The sequence below is a fragment of the Rhagoletis pomonella genome, unplaced genomic scaffold (genome assembly GCF_013731165.1).
Source record: "Rhagoletis pomonella isolate Grant_MI unplaced genomic scaffold, Rhpom_1.0 Rhpom_scaffold_00012, whole genome shotgun sequence".
Taxonomy (NCBI): Eukaryota; Metazoa; Arthropoda; class Insecta; order Diptera; family Tephritidae; genus Rhagoletis; species Rhagoletis pomonella.
In genome coordinates this window covers 9,999,687-10,005,686 of record NW_023458566.1, presented here as the reverse complement: position 1 = coordinate 10,005,686, position 6,000 = coordinate 9,999,687, and positions in this window count along the sequence as shown.

The window sequence follows — 6,000 nt, the reverse complement described above, 5'->3', positions numbered from 1 at the left end:
CCGATCCCAAAGTATCCTCATTCACCGCTAGCGCAACTACACTCGGTCATTTGTCACTGCCTGCCCAGGGCGATCGGTATAAGCATAGCAAAATTACTCTTACCTTAATTCACCTGGGCACACACAAGTAACTTCGTCGCTTTCGGCCTCTCTCTCGGCCATTCTCTCCTCTTTTGGGGAAAATTGGGTTATATGTATATATGTAGCTGCTTTAAGGACTTAAGTTCTTTGTAATTTGATCGTCCCACGCGACTCTTTGTGCTTTACAGAAGTATAATGCCCTCTCTCGAGTTAAGTCTACATAATTCTATGATGGCTGGTTCTATCCCATATATGAACTCTACTCAAAATATGACATTTTAACCCAAAATCCAAGGCGAATACTATTAACACAGCGAAGCCGAAAATGAACATGAAGATGGATAAAAAACGACGAACACGAAAGCGAACACAAAGTTGAAAGTGAAGACGAATAAGAAGTCGACGACGAATACGAATATGAAAACGAAGACAAATTCGAATATGGTGCGGAAGAGGTAAAACGTATGATACGAATGCGAAGAGGAATAAATACTAAGAAAAGAGGAAGATCAAAATGCAGAAAATGAATATAAATACGAACACGAACGAAAACGAAGACAAATACGAGTACGAATAAGACGATGGAGACGAACTAGAAACCGAATACGAACACGCATACTAAGGTGAATATGAATAAATACCCAAAAATAAAGTTTTATTCTCTATGCAAAAAAAGTAACTCCAAAAATACCGATTATTTAGCAAGCACTAAGTAAAAATCAAAAAATAATTACTAAACTTGATTTTTTTTTTAATAAAACTTAAAAAATATAAATCACTGAAAGAAGTTCGAGTAACGAGCGCTATGTTGGTTTACTCCTTATGTACGCAGCATTTCTATTTCAGTAATATTTTTTGAGTTGAAATTTAAAAAAGAATTATTATGAAAAAATTGCTTTTTCTTAAAATTTCAAACCTTTTACCTAAATTTATTTGAATAAATCTCGCAAAAGGTGTGAAATTGTAAGAAAAATCACTTGCCTAGTGGTCTGGGTTCTGGTGGTGGTAGTTTTTGCAGCAACACAGGCATTGAATGTTTTGATACGAAAAGTTCGTTGATATTGATAAAATATGTGATTCAAAAATGGAGTGCATAGAAAAAAATCCACCCCCCCTTCCAACACAATTCCATGGAAGGAAAAAATTTCGATTTCCGGTCACTTCGTTAGCGCACATCTTCGCAAATATCATACACAATTTATCTTGCAGATATTTTTATTTCCTTTAACAAATTTATTTCAAGCATTTTCTGGCGCTAAGTAACACCAACTAGCGCCACACCCAGCCAACAAAAGGGACCAGGCCGATGAATCGCTGACACCACCACCATTCACCATTAACAACAACAACGTAACAATTGCTCCCCCCACCGCTAAGAATCTTTGTGTCTATACGCTTGGCAGTGTTGTTATTGTTGTTGTGTTTGTTGTAGGTAATGAAAGAAAAACCGACTAATTTAAAAAGAAAATCATCAAATGCTTACATTCAGAGGGTTGTCCGGCTATTTCGGCGACGACCCGCTAATAAATCTACTTCTAGTTCAATTTTGGATGCGTGCAGCTAACGGCAACGACACTTGATTGCTTTCTAATATGATTTCTCTTTTTTTTTTTTCTTTTTGAAAGCAATGCAAAATGATGACGTACGAATGTACAAACATACTTTTCCACACATTTTTTTTTGTGTGTCGCAACTTTTGCTTACTCAACGAAAAGGAACCTGACTGACTGACTGCTCACAGTACAAATTGCGCTGACTGAAGTTGGTGAAAGTGAGCTTTGATATATTTGCTATGACAACAATACAATAGCAAGGCGGAGTAGTTGCACGCATCAGAGAAGTCCTTTGCGTATAAACGCACTATACATATGCCCATACATATAAAAATATGTGTTCCCTGCAGTTAAAATCCGAAGCAGTCGGTAAAAATACCAGTTCATTAACTGGTATATGCTAAAGCTAGCATTTCAACAATTTCGAAGGACTTAAGCGTTCAGCGACATCTGCCTTTGAATTGCCAAAACCAAAAATAAAACGCAATTAATTGCTTTTCTTAGAAATGTCGGCTGTGGCGTCGTGTGTTGACTAACGTTTCTGCTTCTCAAATCGCAGGTTCCCTTGGACGTGGTTAAGATTTTTAAACTTAAATTTTTGTAAGTCAATGTAATTAAATAAATTTAAATATAAATTACCAATATGAAAATCTAATCATTGCAGAAAAAAACAATCATACCTGTGCTATATAAAAATTAATATTTTTTTATTAACTTTAAAAGTTACAATTGAAACCCCTTTAATAAAAAAAAATGTATAAAAAAAAAATGAAATAAAAATTTTCTCTGCGCCAGGACGTGAACCTCGGACCTCAGGAATACCGCGCCACTGCTTTGCTCTGTCGGCAAATGCGACTGTTGGAGCGCCGCGAGGAAATTGGCATACTTATGCTTTTCACAGGGAATGAAGTGGCAGACAATTGACATCCCATGTTAAAAATACCGGTCGCTACTATTGAAAAAGAATAGAACGTGAACTTGAAACGCAAACTGGTAGCATTCTTGTTCACAACTAGTAGCATTTCCTGCAGGGTTTGCATGTAAGTGCGTACGTATTGAAAACACTATTTGACATTCCAATATGCATTCTTCTCTATGCACCAATGATTGAGTGCAATCTGGTATTTCCAACACTTGCACGCGCTTTCAGTTATACATACATACCTACATACATACCCACTCCTTCCCCTGGCGCATTCAATTTGATTGGAAATTTTAAGATATCCAACTTCTACTGTCTGTTTTACCTCGTTTATTTGCTATTCATTTGCTTCGTCGCTTACTTCTTCTTTTTCACGCACTTTTTTTTCACTTCACAAAAGTTTAATGAAAAATTATAAGTTGAATCGTTGTAACTAAGTAGAGCTACGTAGCGATGCGTATGCCGCAGGGGCAGCCAAGTCAAACGGCTGGGGCGCGGTGCTTGAACGAATAATTTTACGATACAATTGCAACCGGAAAATTCAAAGAAAACTCATTACGTTTGTTGGCGCTACGCCATTGTGGACCAGCTGCCCGTTCAGCCAGCTCGAATATTCGAACAGTCGAAGCGGTTTCATACATACTTCATGGCCTTTTGTCTTTTACAGATGGCAGCGATTCCGTTTACAATATTTTTTTTTTTTTTTTTTTTGTTCTGCTCAGCACTTTATTCTCATTACCATTGTTTTTGTTGTTGCTGTTGCTGCTGTTGTTATTTTATCGCTCGCCATTCGCTATTGTTGGTCCGGAACGGACAAGTAATTTTTGCAATAATGGCCACCAAGACGAGAGATAGTGAAAAGTGGGTGCCGGCGCGCCTTCGCCTTCGCCTTGGCGTATAAAATGAAGCTTGAAATTAAGTAGCAGCGTTAAATAAGAAAGTCAGAGTCCTTACCATTCGGCAGTATTGCTTGCTTTCATTTTATTTTATTACACGTTTTTCTTTTCTCTTTTTGTTATTTTACTTTTATCTAGTTGTAAGTTATGCTGCACAATTTTTAAGCGCTCTCTATTGCGGTTGAGGAGATTGGGTTCAATGTTAATGGAGATAGCGGTGGCATGAGGCTGAGGCAGTGGCAGAGGCAGAGGCGTTCAGCAGCGCAATAAGGTGTGAAGAAAATTGTGAATTGCTTTACATTTTTTTTTTCTTTTTTTACACATTTTTTTTTTTTTTGTTATATCTTTATGGTAGATTATTTTATTTTATAACTTTCTCCGTCATTGTTTTTACTTTGCTACCTTATTTTTTTTTTTTTTTGTTAAACTTTACTTGTACTTATTGTTTTTGTTGCGGCTTTTATTGCTGCCATTGATAAGCTGCGTAATGAAAGGCATTTTTATCAGATTAAAAATGAAGCGCTCAGCAGGTAATTGAATGAATGGTAGATGAAAAATTTCATTTCCTGCCCGAAGGGGATTTGCACTTTTGGTATAGCAGGGACTTAACTAATGTTGCTCATACGCAATGTTGAGCGGCGAATAATTGCAATCAACTTTTACAAGTTCATAACTGAGAGCGTATCAACGAAGTGTGAAGAAAGAGAATCGAAAATTTATTTCCAGGAAATTATGGGCTAATGGGTCGAGTATAGCAACCCCGATCAGCGTTAATTTGTACCTTTTTAAACTAAAAAAAGGAAATTATCAGCAAGTGGTCTAAACCTGTAGTTTAGTTCTGTCGGAGCCAACTCTGTAATTTGCGAATCGAATACTTATAATGAAGCCCCCAAAGAATGACTTGCCTGGAAACCTCATTGTGGTTCTGCCTAGCGCTGAAAAGACGTAGATGCTCGTTCAAGCATCTCTTCTACATCTGAAAAATTATAGTTGCGAGAAAAGATGTTAAGCTCAAGTACTAGCCTCTCGGAAGAAGTACTGAGAGTACACTGTTTTGTGAAAACGGCTTTTAGACGAGCCAACTCTTTCCTTCCAGTTTGATGAAGAGTGAAGTCTATTTTCTAAGATAGTATGTACATCTTTCTCCCGGCGTTTAGCCAAATTTTTCCAGGGCTGACGGATTTGACCCTGCATGCCTATAATAAGGAGAGATCACTCCCAAGTTCGCAAAATTTAAAAATCATTATATTCAAAAGAGTACACCTTCCTGCATATGGAGGAGGCTTTCAATCACGTATCTCCTGTGGCGATTATCTCATCGCCATGCACCGCTGATAAATCTGGGGGTAGGCAACTCACTGACCTCGCTTATCGAACGAATGCTAATTAGACGCGAAATAAGCGCAGGTTCAGGTGAATCGCAAATAAAAAATTGCCCAGATGAGAGTAATTTTATAGCTTGAAACAGGTTAGGACAGGGAGAAAACCCTGAAAAGACGGGCCTCCTGCTCTTAACTAGGAAGCACAAAATACCCGATCTCGATGCTATAACTCTAGAGGGGAAAGCCCCAGTATTTCCCCTTGTATTAAGGGAAGAGAACAAATGCCTAGCTCTCTTCCTAGATAGGAAACTAAACTGGGGACCCAATATTACTGATGGATCGCGCAAAGCAACTTTATTACAACTCTTGCACCAGCTAAGAAAGGAATTGGTGGGGGATGGAACGCAAAATAATACATTGACTTTATAAATACCGCGGTAGTTACGCCAATTGTCTATGATGATATGGTGGGACACCTTTCGGAAAGGGGTAAACTTTATGGCCCAAGGCTCGCGTCCACACTCATAACTAGTGCGTTGAGAACAATAACATCTCAGGCACTGCATACCCTACTGTACTTTCTTCCGGTAGACCTACATGCCAAATAGGTCACAAGAGTTGCGGAAATTCGTATGAACAGTCAAAAGAAGTGACCAAATACTAGTTATGGACATGGTTGGATATTAACCGAGTTTTCGGGGCTTCCTATATTGGTGTACATCGCGCTAACGAACACTGTTCCAATTACAGCGTATACGACCCTCCTAACCTCAAGGGAAGAGTGGTAATTGGACGCTTTAAGGAGTGACATGTATACACAAGATAGCTCAAAACTCGAGAGGAGGGTCTGTGTATACTCCGAACACCTGGGGATTTCTCTCGGCTTTCGTATTCCAGACCACTGCAGCATTTATCAGACGAAACTGATGGCAATCGACAAGGCCACAAAACTGGTAAGGTATGATATGATATTCTAAGCTGATACACATATTTTCATTGACCGCCAAGCGGCAATCAAACACCTTGCGAAGCAGTCGACAACCTCCGTGCTAGCTATGAAAATGCTCAGGGCTAATCACACTGGTTTACTACTGAGCTTATAATTAGCATAATATCAATGTATCTGTTATAATAGGACACTGCCTAGGTGACAAGATTGCCTATCGACTAAGCGTACGATCACTTGACTTCTGTAGAAGTTTTCAATATAAAGATGAGGAAACGAT